The sequence below is a fragment of the Phascolarctos cinereus genome, unplaced genomic scaffold (assembly GCF_003287225.1).
Source record: "Phascolarctos cinereus isolate Bilbo 61053 unplaced genomic scaffold, phaCin_HiC Scaffold_1;HRSCAF=81, whole genome shotgun sequence".
Lineage (NCBI taxonomy): Eukaryota > Metazoa > Chordata > Mammalia > Diprotodontia > Phascolarctidae > Phascolarctos > Phascolarctos cinereus.
The window spans coordinates 107,671,764-107,687,267 of NW_027555514.1; the positions used below are offsets into that span (position 1 = coordinate 107,671,764).

Sequence of the window (15,504 nt, forward strand, 5' to 3'; positions counted from 1 at the left end):
ACAGCAAGAAGAATGACTAAAAAGAAAAGAGGAAAAGATAAAATATGGCAGAACCTATAGCTGTGATCAGAAAGTTTCATCAAATGTTGAATATTTGGGGAAGTTTTCATTATTAAGATACAACAGGACATCATGTATGATATTCACTTTTGTCTTAAAACATCTCATGTCACATAGATAAGTACTGGTTATACATGTTTAATAAAGAAACTAGTACTTCTGAGTCCGGGAGCCAAGATGGCGGAGTGAAAAGGTAGTCACTCTCACTCTCCCCTATCAACCTCTGAAAACCCAGAAAATATCACCCCAGAAAAAAAAAAACCTGGAACACCTGAACTAGAAGAAAGAGGGAGCAGCAGTGCAGCAGCCCAGCAAAGGGCTCCCAGTGCCTCAGCAAAAATAAGGGAGGCAGAACTACAAGGGGCCCCAGGCATAAGTACCCTGGCATTCATCTGAAAGGAGGTGAAGAAAACAACCTAAAGGCTTCCTAAAGCCGCCTTGCTGATTCCAACCCAACACCTAGGTGAGCTGTCAAGCCCTGCAGCCTCCAATTGTGAAGAAATCCTGAAGCCCAGGTGGTAGAGCAGGCAAACACCAACACCTGGACCTCCAGTGCCTCAGTGAGGGTGGGGGAAAACGGTGGAAACCAGCTCAGAAAACCACCAGGTGCCTCGGCACTCACCAAAGGAATCTCCCAGTGCATTAGCAGAAAGAGGGAGACAACACTGCAGGGGCCCCAGGCAGATAAACACCCTGCAGCACCCATCTAAAAGGAGCTGAAGAAAGCTAAAGGAAAGGAAAAGCAGGCAACCTGGAATTGCCTGAAAGTTCCAGCCTTGCTGATTCCAGCCCAACACAAGGTAAGCTGCCAGAAACCTACAGCCTCCAATTGCCAGCATAAGAGGCCCCAGCACACAAAGCCAGTGACCAAGACCTAGGCTCCCAACACAAGAAGCTTGGGTCAGTACCCTCTGTTCCCCAGCAGGAGAGCTCAATCTCTTTAAAGGCCAGGGAATAAAGAAACACCATGAGTAAAAAGAAACATACCATAGATTCATATTATGAGAAGAGTGAAGATCAAGACAGAAATTCTGAAGAGGACAACATTGTCAACAAACCCACATCTGCAACAACAAAAGGGAATATGAACTGGTCTGAAGCCCAAAAAGCCTTCTTAGAAGAGCTCAAGAAGGATTTTAATAGTCAAATGAGAGAGGTAGAAGAGTCCTTCAAAAATACAATTGGCCAATTGGAAAAAAAATACACTGAAGAAAACAAGTCCCTAAAAAACACAATTGGCCAATTGAAGAAGGAAGGACAAAAACTAACAAAAGAGTACACTGAAGAAACAAGTCCCTAAAAAACACAATTGGCCAGTTGAAGAAGGAAGTACAAAAACTAACAGAAGAAAACAATCTGTTAAAAACTAGAATTGGACAAATGGAAACTAATGTCTCTATGAGAGAGCAAGAATCAGTCAAACAGAAACAAAAAAAAAAAAATAGATGAAAATGTAAAATACCTCATCAGTAAAACAACCGACCTGGAAAATCGACTCAGGAGAGACAATTTAAAAATTATTGGACTACCTGAAAATCATGATGAAAAAAAGAGCCTGGACAGTATCTTTCAGGAAATCATAAAGGAAAACTGCCCAGAAGTCCTGGAACCAGAAGGGAAAATAACCATAGAAAGAATCTACCAGTCACCACCTCAAAGAGATCCCAAATTGACAACACCAGGGAATATAATAGCAAAATTCCAAAATTACCAGATGAAAGAGAAGGTGCTGCAAGCAGCCAGAAAGAAACAATTTAAATATCATGGAACCACAGTCAGGATTACACAGGACCTTGCAGCTTCTACATTAAAAGACGCAGGGCGTGGAACATGATATTCCATAAGGCAAAGGAGCTTGGAATGCAGCCAAGGATCAATTACCCAGCAAAAATGAGCATCATTTTTCAAGGAGGAGGTGGATATTCAATGAAATAGGAGACTTCCAAACTTTCCTGATAAAAAGACCAGAGCTCAACAAAAAATTTGATCTTCAAGTACAGGACTCAAGAAGGACTTAAAAAGGTAAATGGGACAGAAGGATACAATATGTTAATAAGGGGGGGCTGTTTAAACCCCTACAAGGGAATATGAGACTTGCAACCCTTGAGAACTGTATTGTTATTACACCTTGTTAAAGGAGTATACATAAAGAGGGTGGATATTAGTTGACTTTGATGTAATGATAAAAAAAAATCTAATCAAGTGGGTTAAATGGATCCAAATAAGTGGATCAATCTGATCTTAGAAAATGTACTGAGAAAGGAGGAGGCAGACAAGGGTAAATTACATTACAGGAAAAGACACAAAATCCTATTACAGCAGAGGGAAAGAAGGGGGGGAGCATTGTTTGAACCTTACTCTCATCAGATTTGGCTCAAGAAGGGCATAATATAATCAGTTAGGTATAGAAATCTAACTTGCCCTATAGGCAGTAGGAGGGAAAAGGGAAAAGAAAAGGGAGGGGAAAGAAGGGAGGGAAGAAGCAGTAAGACTAAAGGGGAAGAAAAGGGAAAGGGATAATAAAAGGGGGAAGGGACTGAAGGAGGCGTGGTCAAAAGCAAAACACTAGTGAAGGGGGAAAGGAAAAAGGAGAAAGACAAGCATAAATGGGGGGGGAAGGATGGAAAAATAGAAACAGACAGTAATCATAACTGTGAATGTGAAGGGGATGAACTCTCCCATAAAACGGAAACGGACTGCAGAATGGAGGAAAAACCATAATCCTACAATATGTTGTTTACAGGAAACACATTAGAAAAAGAGTGACACATACAGGGTAAAGGTAAAAGGCTGGAGCAGAATATATTATGCTTCAGCTGAAGTAAAAAAAGCAGGGGTAGCAATCCTGATCTCAGACAAAACAAAAGCAAAAATAGATCTAATCAAAAGAGATAAGGAAGGAAACTACATCCTGCTAAAAGGCACCATAGACATTGAAGTAATATCATTACTAAACACATATGCACCAAATGGTATAGCATCCAAATTCTTACAGGAGAAGTTCAGGGAGTTACAGGAAGAAATAGACAGCAAAACCATCCTAGTGGGGCACCTGAACCTCCCCTTCTCTGCACTAGATAAGTATAATCACAAAATAAACAAGAAGTTAAGGAGGTGAAGAGAACATTAGAAAAGTTAGGTATGATAGCTCTCTGGAGAAAACTGAATGGGGATGGAAAGGAATACACTTTTTTCTCAGCTGTACATGGCACATACACAAAAACTGACCCTGTACTAGGGCATAAAAACCTCACAATCCAATGCAGAAAGGCAGAAATATTAAATGCATCCTTTTCAGATCATGATGCAATAAAAATTATATGTAATAAAGGGCCATGGAAAGATAGACTAAAAAATAATTGGAAACTAAATAATCTAATCCTAAAAAATGATTGGGTCAACAACAAATCATAGAAACAATCAATAATTTCATTCAAGAGAATGACAATAATGAGACAACATACCAAAACCTATGGGATGCAGCGAAAGCAGTTCTTAGGGAAAGTTTTATTTCTCTAAATGCTCACAGAAATAAAATAGAAAAAGAGGAGATTAATGAATTGGGCATACAACTAAAAAAACTAGAAAAAGAACAAATTAAAAATCCTCAACTAAACACCAAAGTAGAAATATTGAAAACCAAAGGAAAAATTAAAAAATTGAAATTAAGAAAACTATTGAACTAATAAATAAAACTAAGAGCTGGTTTTATGAAAAAACAATAAAATAGATAACCTTTGGTTAATTTAATTAAAAAAAGAAAGAAGAAAACCAAATTACTAGTATCAAGAATGAAAAGGGTGAAGCTACCACCAAGGAAGAGGAAATTAAAACAATAATTAGGAATTATTTTGCCCAACTATATGCCAACAAATTTGACAATCTTAGTGAAATGGATACATATTTACAAAAATATAAATTGCCCAGATTAACGAAGAGGAAGTAAAATACTTAAATAACCCCATCTCAGAAAAAGAAATTGAACAAGCCATTGATGAACTCCCTAGGAAAAAATCTCCAGGGCCAGATGGATTTACATGCGAATTCTATCAAACATTTAAAGAACAATTAATTCCAATACTATATAGACTATTTGGGAAAATAGGTGAAGAAGGAGTCTTACCAAATTACTTTTATGATACAAATATGGTGTTGATACCTAAACCAGGAAGAGTCAAAATAGAGAAAGAAAATTATAGACCAATTTCTCTAATGAATATAGATGCAAAAATTTTAAACAAAATACTAGCAAGTAGATTGCAACTTATCACAAGAATAATACACTATGACCAGGTAGGATTTATACCAGGAATGCAGGGTTGGTTCAATATTAGGAAAACTATCAGCATCATTGAGCATATCAACAACAAAACCAACAGAAACCACATGATCATCTCAATAGATGCAGAAAAAGCTTTTGATAAAATACAACACCCATTCCTATTAAAAACACTAGAAAGCATAGGTATAAATGGAGTCTTCCTTAAAATAATAAATAGCATTATCTAAAACCTTCAGCAAGCATTATATGTAATGGGGACAGGCTAGAAGCATTTCCAATAAGATGGGGTGAAACAAGGATGTCCATTATCACCACTGTTATTCAATATTGTACTGGAAACCTTAGCTTTAGCAATAAGAGAAGAAAAAGAAATTGAAGGCATTAGAATAGGCGAAGAAGAAACAAAGCTACCACTCTTTGCCAATGACATGATGATATACTTAGAGAATCCTAGAGAATCAAGTAAAAAACAACTTGAAATAATAAACAACTTTAGCAAAGTTGCAGGCTATAAAATAAACCCACATAAATCATCAGCATTTCTATATATTACCAACAAAGCCCAACAGCAAGAGATAGAAAGAGAAATCCCATTTAAACTTACTGTAGACATTATAAAATATTTAGGAGTCTACCTCCCAAACAAACCCAGGAACTCTATGAACACAATTACAAAACACTTTTCACACAAATAAAATCAGATCTAAATAATTGGAAAAACATCAGTTGCTCATGGGTAGGCCGAGCTAATATAATAAAAATGACAATCCTACCTAAGCTAATTTACTTATTCAGTGCCATACCAATCAAACTACCAAAAATTATTTTATAGAGTTAGAAAAATAATAACAAGATTCATTTGGAAAAACAAAAGGTCCAGAATATCAAAGGAACTAATGAAAAGAAATGCAGGGGAAGGTGGCCTAGCAATTCCAGATCTTAAATTGTATTATAAAGCAGCAATCATCAAAACTGCGGTACTGGCTAAGAAATAGGGAGGTGGATCAGTGGAATAGGTTAAATATGCAAGACACAGTAGTCAATGACTATAGTAATCTATTATTTGACAAACCCAAAGACCCCAGCTTCTGGGATAAGAACCCACTCTTTGAAAAAAACTGCTGGGAAAACTGGAAAAGAGTATGCAGAAACGGCATAGACCCAAATCTCACACCATATACCAAAATAAAGTCAAAATGGGTTCAACTTAGATATAAAGGCTGATACCATAAGTAAACTGGGAGAACAAGGAATAGTTTACCTATCAGATCTGGAGAACAGAAGAATTCATGACCAAACAGGAGATAGAGAACATTATGAAAAGCAAAATGGATAATTTGATTACATTAAATTGAAAAGTTTTTGCACAAACAAAGCCAATGCAACTAAGATTAGAAGGAAGGTAGAAAATTGGGAAAGAATTTTACAACCAGTCTTCTGATAAAGGCCTCATTTCTAAAATATATAGAGAATTAAGACAAATTTATAAGAACACAAGCCATTCCCCAATTGATAAATGGTCAAAGGATATGAACAGACAGTTCTCAGATGAAGAAATTAAAGCCATCTATAGTCATATGAAAAAATGCTCTAAATCATTATTGATTAGAGAAATGCAAATCAAAACAACTCTGAGGTACCACATTACACCTATCAGATTGGCCAACATGACAAAACAGGAAAATGATAAATGTTGGAGAAGATGTGGGAAAACTGGAACACTAATACTGTTGGTGGAGTTGTGAAATGATCCAACCATTTTGGAGACAATTTGGAACTATGTGGAAAGGGCTATAAAACTGTGCATGCCCTTTGATCTAGCAATAGCACTTCTAGGGCTATATCCCAAAGAGATCAAACAAATGGGAAAAGGACCCACATGTACAAAAATATTCATAGCAGCTCTTTTTGTGGTGGCAAAGAATTGGAAATTGAGAGGATGCCCATCAATTGGGGAATGGCTGAGCAAGTTGTGGTATATGAATGTAATGGAATACTATTGTGCTATAAGAAATGATGAACTGGTTGAATTCAGAAAAACCTGGAAAGACTTATACAGTCTGATGCTGAGTGAAGTGAGCAGAACCAAGAGGACTTTGTACACAATAACAGCCACGTTATGCAATGACTAAGATTGTTAAACTGAACCCTTCTTAGCATTACAAGGATCTAAGACATCTCCAGAGGCCTCGGGATGGAAAATGCTGTCCACATCCAAAGAAAGAACTATGAAAGTCAAATCCCTATCACTTATTTTTACCTTCTGTTAAGTTTTGTTTCCTCTTTCTGATGGTTCCTCCTATTAGTTTTAATTTTTACTTACAACTTCACTAATGTGAAAATATGTTTAATGGGTATGTAAATGTAAAGCCTATATCAGATTGTGCTCCATCTTGGGGAGGGGGGGGGGGAGGAAGGGGAGAAAAATTTTCAACTCAAAAGCATATGGAAGTGATTGTTGATAAATCAAAATAAATTAATAAAATTTAAAAAAATAAAAAATAAACTAGCATACATAAATTATTTAATTAACATTTCTAACTTTTTTTCTCTTTATCTTCTGTCTTCAATCATTCATATAATTTCTGAATCAATGCACAAAGTTAATTTATAGGGAATATCCCTTAGAATATTTGTTTTGGAGCATACTATGAGCAGAGTTCAAAATAAGGGTATCATCATATAGAAATTTTGGTTCTCTGAGTACAATTCACATCTACAAACATTAACTGTTCATTCTGCTAAAAACCTGTTAACACAAATAGCTCTCTGGTGTAGTGAAGCTTACAGCCATATTCATAAATCCTAAATTTTGTATGCCTAAGCAAGTCTTACATGTATCTAATTTGTCCCTGGAATTCTGAAATTGGTTGTCTCAGTGTTTCTGTCTATATAATCATACTAATCCAGGAGGATAAATATGATGTATGGGACTCACTTGTTCATATTTAAGGATTATTGTTGAAGACACGCATATAAATATGGACTGGCCGATGGCAAGTATTACTATATGATTCAACAGCACTGACCTACTTGCTGTTTTTTGTATGTGTCACTACACTTCCTGATTCCATACATTTTCACTGGCTGCCCCCTCCCAGTCCCACCTAGAATGCTATCCCTACTTATCCCTACCCTTCCAGCTCCCTTCAAGATTTAATTCAAGTATCATATTATTCCAGGCACCTTTGCAGTCCCTCCAAATGCTAGTACATTTCCCTCTGAAATTACCTTCAATCTCTCTGCATATATTTTGTATATCCCCAGTAATTTTTGCTATTCTTCTTTCCCATTAGTTTGTGAGCTATTTGAGGGTTGGAGCAGTTTTTGCTTTTCTTTGTACCACCAGTGCTTAGGATAGTAGATATTACACAGGAAATGTTTAATAAATGTTTGTTAACTGGCTGCTGTAAGAATTTAGAAACCCTGAAAATTGTCTTCAAGATTCAAAGACCTGTACCAGTTCAAACCCAAACTCAAAGTTATCAAAATGAAAGATTATTGACTTGTTAAACAAAAGATTAAGTGAACATCAGATCAGAAGAATGAATAAAAAGAAGAGGAGGCTCTGAGATACAATCAAAATATCTCTTACCTTGCAGGCACCAGTGGGAGGGTGGGGAATAGGGGTAGAGATGGGCCTGGTGATGATTCCAGGGTGAATAAGACTACTTGTGACTACTACTTGTGGTTAAAAAAAAATGGAGGAATAAGGATCTAGTGTCTATTCCAAGACACACGGTAGCACTAGCAATCACAGCTGCAGGAGACTGGGAAATCTGGCCACAGTCCCAGGCATAGGAGGAGTGCTAGCACTGGTGGCTACATGAGAACAAGGTTTCTTACTGGATAAAAAACTGAGCACAAGCCAAGAGAGCAGTGACATACCTCTCCTTAGATCATACCACCTAGGAAGCACCAAACATTTACAGACTCCTGGAATCACCTCTGAAAACAGCAAGAAGAAAGGCTTGAAGCTTGGGGAAGTACCTCATTCTCTCTGAGAAAAGAGTCCAACTTTAACATAAAGTTAAAGTGAAATAGGTTGGAAAAAATGAGCAAACAACAGAAAAGAGCCTGACCATAAAAAGCTACTATAGTCAGAGGGAAATCAAAACACAAACTCAGAAGAAGACAACATGTCAAACTAGCTGCCAAAAAAGCCTCAAAGAATGTGAATTGGATACAAATCCAACAAGTATTTCTGGAGGAGCTTAAAAAAGAATTTTAAAAATCAAATAATAAAGACAGAGGAAAAATTGGGAAAAGAAATGTGAATGATGAGAAAATTATGAAAAGAGTTGGTAAAAGAGGCACAAAAAAGTGAAGAAAATAACATCTTAAAAAGAAAATTGGCCAAATGGTAAAAGAGGCACAAAAATTCCTAGAAGAAAAGAACTTGTTAAAACATAAAATTGGCCAAATAGAAAAGAAAGTACAAAAACTCACTGAAGAAAATAATTCTTTAAAAATTAGAGTTGGGCAAGTGAAAGCTAATGAATCCATGAAAATCCAAGAAGCAATAAAACAAAATCAAAAAACAAAAGAAAATAGAAGAAAATATGAAATATCTCAATGGAAAAATGACTGACTGGAAAATAAAATGAGGAGAGATAATTTAAGAATTCCTGGACTATATTAGAGTGGCTTATGTGACAAAAAAGGAAAATGTTGGATGTTAGAGAGGATGTGGGAAAACTGGGACACCAGTGCAGTGTTGGTGGAATTGTGAACTAATCCACCTATTCTGGAGAACTATTTGGAACTATGCCAAAGGGCTATAAAACTGTGCATACTCTTTGATCCAGCAATACCACTGCTAGATCTATATCCCAAAGACATCCAAAAAAGAAAAAAGGGCCTATTTGTACAAATATATGTACATCAGCTCTTTTTGTGGTAGCTAAGAGTTAGAAATTGGGAGGATGCCTATCAATTGGGGAATGGATGAACAAGCTGTGGTATTTGATTGTAACAGAATATTATTGTTCTATAAGAAATGAAAAGTAGGATGATTTCAGAAAAACCTGGAAAGACTTACATGAACTGATGCATAGGGAAGTGAACAGAACCAGGAGAACATTATACACAGTAATAGCAATATTGTTCAGTGAAGAATTGTGAATGACTTAGCTATTCTCAGCAATACAATGATTCAAGACAATCCCAAAGGACTATCTTCCTCCAGAGAAAGAACTTGCATTGATTGAATACAGACTGAAGCATGTTTTTTTTTCACTTTCTTTCATTTTTTTCTTTTATTTGAGGCTTCTTGTACAAAATGATTAAAGTGGAAATGCTTTACATAATTCTACATGTATAACCTATGTCTGATTGTTTACCATCTCAGGGAGAGAGCAGGGATGGATAGAATTTGGAACTCAAAACATTAACTAATTTTTTTAAATTGTGGAAAAAATAATTACTGGACCACTTAAGAGCCCTAAAATTCTAGACATCATCTTTCAAGAAACTATCAAGGAAAATTGCCCTGATATTATAGAACCAAAGGGTAAAATAGAAATTGAAAGAATCCACCAATTACCTCTTGAAAGAGACCCCAAATTGAAAATTACCAGGAATATTATAGCCAAATTTCACAGCTCTCAAGTCAGGGATAAAATATTGCAAGGAGTCAGACAGTCAGACAGAAGATCTAGCAGCTTCAAAAAGTAAAAGAAATGGAGGGCTTGGAATATGATTTTCTGTAAGGCAAAGAAGCTAAGACTACAACCAAGAATCACCTATCCAGCAAAAAAATAATTTATTGTTGGTGGAATTGGGAAATTCCACCATTTTGGAGAGCAATCTGGAATTATGCCCAAAGAATTATTGAACTACTTATGCCCTTTGACCCAGCAATGCCACTACTAGGTCTATCTCCAAAGAAAGATTAAGGAGAAAGGAAAAGAACCTATGATTAAAATATTTATAGCAGCTCTCTTTGTGGTGGCAAAGAACTGGAAATTGCAGGGTTGCCCATCAATTGAGGAATGGCTAAATGGATTGTTGCATATATTTGTGATGGAATACCACCATGCTATATGATGAGCTCAATGATCTTAGAGAAACATGGAAAGATTTTCATAAAATAATGAAGAAAGAATGAGCAGAACTAAGAGAACATTGTATACAGTAATAGCAATATTGTTTTAAGAACAACTTTGAGCAAATAAGTCATTTTGACTATTATAAATACCCAAATTAACATAAAGGACATATGAAGAAAGATACAATCTGCAAAAACTGATAAATACAAGTATGTATAGAATAAGCTTACATATATGTACTTATTTGTGTCTAATGGCAGTCATCACTAAGGTGGGGGGGAGAAAGGAAAAAAGAAATATATGTGATGATTTTGTTGTATATTTGAAAGGAACAGCAAGTTTGCATAGTAGATTTGTAGTTTCATGTGCGATCATCTTTTTTTATTGTACTATGTTGTGGAAATGCTTGTTTTATTCTATAAATTAAAAATATTTTTTTAAAAAAGGGAAAAGGACCTATTTGTACAAAAATACGAACAGCAGCTCTTTTTGTGGTGGCTAAGATTTGGAAGTTGAGAGGATGCCCATCAATTGGGAATGACCAAACAAACTGTGGTATATAATTGTGATGGAATATTATTTTGGTATAAGAAATGACAAGTTGGATGATTTCAGAAAAACCTGGAAAGACTTACATGAACTGAAGCAAAGTGAAGTGAGCAGAACCATGAGAATGTTATACATAGTAACAGCAACACTCTATGATGAAGAACTGTGAATAACTTCACTGTTCTCAGCAATTCAGTGACCTAAGACAATCCCAAAAGACCCATGATGAAGCATACTATCCCTGACCAGAGAAAGAACTGATACTGTCTGAATACAGACTGAAGCATGCTCTTGCTTTTTTTCTTCCGTCCTTTCTTTTTTTCTCTCATTTATCTTGAGTCTTCTTATGCAAAATGACTAAAATGGAAATGTTTTACATGATTGCACATGTATAATCTATATTGAATGGCTTACTGTATCAGTGTGGGAGAAGGGTGAGGGAGGCAGGGATACAATTTGGAACTCAAAATTTTTAAAATATGTTTAAAGACTGAACATGTAATTAAGGGGAGTAAAATATTATTTTAAAAAATAAGATAAAAATAACGAGACAATATACCAAAATTTATGGGATGCAGCCAAAGCAGTACTGGGGTGGGGGGGGATATGCCTCTAAACACATATCCATGAAATAGAGAAAGAGCAGATCAATTAATTGGGCATGTAACTAAAAATAAAATAGAAAAAAAATATTAAAAATCCCTAATTAAACATCAAATTGGAAATCCTGAAAATCAAAGCAGAGATTAATAAAATTGAAAGTAAGAAAACCATTGAAATAATAAACAAAACTAAAACCTGGTTTCATGAAAAAAAAACAATAAAACAGATAAACCTTTGGTTAGTTTGATTTAAAAAAAAAAGAAAGAAAAAAACCAAATTACCAGTAACAAAGTGAAAATGGTGAATTCATGACCAATGAAGGGGAAATTTAAGCAATTATTAGGAGCTATTTTGCCCAATAATATGCCAGTTAAATTGACAATCTAAGTGAAATAGAAATCTACAACAATACAAATTGCCAAGATTAGCAGAGGAGGAAATAAAAATACTTAAATAATCTTATCTTAGAAAAAGAAATTAACAAGCCATCAATGAGCTCTGTAAGAAAAAATCCCCATGACCAGATGGATTCACGAGTGAATTCTACCAGACCTTTAAAGAACAATTCATGCATTCCAATAGTATATAAACCATATGGAAAAACAGGCAAACAAGGAGTCCTACCAAATTCCTTCTACAACACAAATATAGCGATAATAAGTAACCAGGAAGTGCAAAAACAGAGAAAGAAAATTATAAACCAGAAAATTATAAAAATTCTCTAACAAATAGTGATATAAAAATGTTAAGTAAAATACTAGCAAGGAGATTATAGTAATATATCACAAAAATCACACATTACAACCAGGTGGAATTTATACCAAGAATGCAAGGCTGGTTCAGGAAAACTATCAACATAATTGACCATATCAATAACAAACTATTAGGAAAACTATCAACATAATTGACCATATCAATAACAAAAAACAAAAATCATATGAATATCTCAAAAGATGTAGGAAAAGCTTTTAACTAAACACAACACCCATTCTTATTTAAAAAAAAAAAGTACTAGAAAGCACAGGAATCAATGTAGCATCCCTAAGAAAGATAAATAGTAGCTACATAAAACCATTAGCAAGCATTATCTGTAAGGGGGGAAAGCTAGAAGCCTTCCCAATAAATTTAGGGGAGAACCAAGGATGTCTCTTATCACCACTATTATTCAATATTGTACTATAAATGCTAGCTATAACAATAAGACAAGAAAAGTAAACGTATTAGAATTGGCAATGAGGAAACAAAAGTATTGCTCTTTGCATATGATATGATGGTATATTTAGAGAATCCTGACAATCAACTGAAGAACTAGTGGAAATAATTAACAACTTCAGCTAAGTTGCAGGATATAAAATAAACCCACATAAATCATTGGCATTTCTATATATTACCAACAAAATCTATCAGGAAGAGATAGAAAGAGAAACTTCATTTAAAATAAGACAACATGAAATACTTGAAAGTCTACTGGACAAGACAAACCCAGGGAATATATGAACACAATTATAAGACACTTTTCTTTTTTTCCTTTTTTTTCTTAAGCAACACACAAACTGGATCAGTTAGATTATTGATTGAGTATGGCCGAATTGCCATCCTCCCACACCCAGCACCCAGCAGGATCACTTCTTCAAAGGCACCTCAGACTCGGCCCTTGGAAGTTGGTCATCTCAGCAAAGTTATTTTTAAATGATGTATAAGCAAAAGCCCTGAGTCTTGTGGGTGGTGAGCAGTCTATACAAGACAAATATTTCCGCATCGAGATATAATAATGCACAGCTGGCTATATGTACAGTGGGAAAAGTTGATCTGCTAATCAATATTGCCCCATGAAAGAAAATATGCAAGATTATAGCACTTCTGCCCTACTGTGAAGGAACCTTGAATCTGGTTGCTGAGTCATGGCATGGTGGCTACTGAGGCATTATGGCATCAGGAGTTTTTCTCTCTTGCTCTGTTGTGTTGGAGGCAACATCACTCTGACACATTAGAGACTGGCTGTGGTATCTGATGGGCCTTGTACAGTTGGTTAAGGAGCTCCTTTTTCTTGTTGTCTGGAAGGAAGCTGGACTTGGCTGCGTTGATATTCAGTCTTATAAACTCATCCTCAGTAAAGCCCATTTGCATTTTTGCCATGTGGTAATCTGTCAATGGTAGACTTGAAGATGAGGGGGTCATCTGTATTAAGTGAATAGTTAGCCTTATCATCCTTAAATCATATGACCACATGTGGTGTGCTGGTTTCCAGGCTCCTGTGAGATAGCTTGACCAGGGGCATACCTCAAATTGCATGTTCTCCTTCAGCAACTTGTCATACAGGTCGGTGTTTTCCATGGTGTGATAGCCATGGCCTACCCTCTCAGTATGGAGAATGTCCACTTCCTGCTGTACAACCTTGGCAAACCCCACATCTCTAGCAAGAACTGTCCGATGAATGTCACTTTCCGTAGCCTCCTCATAGGCTAGAACATGCCCAGGGAAGAGGCTACTGTCTTCTATGGTCTCATCTCCAGCCAAGTCAATGGCCACTACTGTCTACTGGCAATACTTTTTACAGAGTTCCACCACTTCAGGGGACTAGTTTGGCATGTGAGGCATGCAGCACAGAACAGACCTCACTTTGAGGTGAAAGTCTCACTCGCCTTCTTGTAGGCCCTGGCTGACAAGAAACACAGCTTCACCAGGGGTGAGGTCTCCTTCAACCTGATTCCAGGGAATGCTGGCAGTTGGCCAGCAGGTGGGGTCTATACCTCACCTCCACATATACCACACCTTCCTTGGCTTTCATCTCCACAAACTCATAAGCCACTCATTTGATGGCCTCCTGGTCATCTGTGATAGCTGGCATGTAGTAATCAAACTTGGCCAAGAACTGGGGGAGGCTTAGGGGCTCATCCATGCCAATGATGACCCAGAGTTCCTCCACTGTGTTGGTGGGAAGTGGGATTCCTCTCTTCTCAGCATAGTACAAGATGGTCTCAGGCTTAATGGCTCCATCCAGATGGACATGAAGTTCTACTTTAGGCTTGTCAAACACTGGTGGCTGGCTCATGGTGACCATCTGCATTCAGTTTGTCCATCAGTTTGGCCAGCTCTCTCCCAGGGATTTCTGTCTCTTTAAGATACTTTTCATACAAATAAAGTCAAACGTAAACAACTGGAAATTATTAATTGCTCATGGGTAGGCTGAGTCAATATAATAAAAATGATAATTCTACCTAAATCAACTTACTTATTCACTACTATACTAATCAAATTATCAAAAGAAATTATAGAGCTAGAAAAAATAACAAAATTCACCTGGAAAAGCAAAAGGTCAAGAATATCAAGAGAATCATTGAAAAAAAAATGTGAAGGAAGGTGGCTTAGCAGTACCAGATCTCAAACTGTATTGCAAAGTGGTACTCATCAAAATAATCTGGTAATGGCTAAGAAATAGAGTGATGGATCCATGAAATAACATTAGGTCCATAGCACACAGCATGAATATAGTAATCTAGTGTTTCACAAACCTAAAGATTCAATCTTTTGGGGTAATAATTCACAATTTGACAAAAAAAATTTCTGCAGAAACTAGAAAGCAGTTTGACAACAAACAAGAATAGACCAACATCTCACACTGTGTACTGAGATAAGGTCAAAATGGGTACATGATTTAGATATAAAAGGTGATATCAAAGGCAAATTCAGGGAGTATTGAATATTTTACCTGTCAGATCTATGGATGAGAGAAGAATTATGATAACACAAGAGACCATTAAGGATGTAAAATGGATAATTTTGATTACATCAAATTTGAAAGGGTTTGCACAAATAAAACCAATGCAGCCAAGATTAGAAGGAAAGAAGGAAATTGGAGGGAGGGAGGGAATTTCCAGCAAAGTTCCCTGGTAAAGGCCTCAATTCTCAAATATAGAGAGAACTGAATCGAGAATATGAGTCATTCCACAATTGATAAAT

At 36.2% G+C, this 15,504-nt stretch overlaps 1 pseudogene; it reads right to left on the bottom strand.

Annotated features, from left to right (window-relative positions):
- Nucleotides 1-13,518: 13,518 nt before the first annotated feature.
- Nucleotides 13,519-14,611, bottom strand: LOC110216150 (adenosine deaminase pseudogene; annotated as a pseudogene).
- Nucleotides 14,612-15,504: the final 893 nt, after the last annotated feature.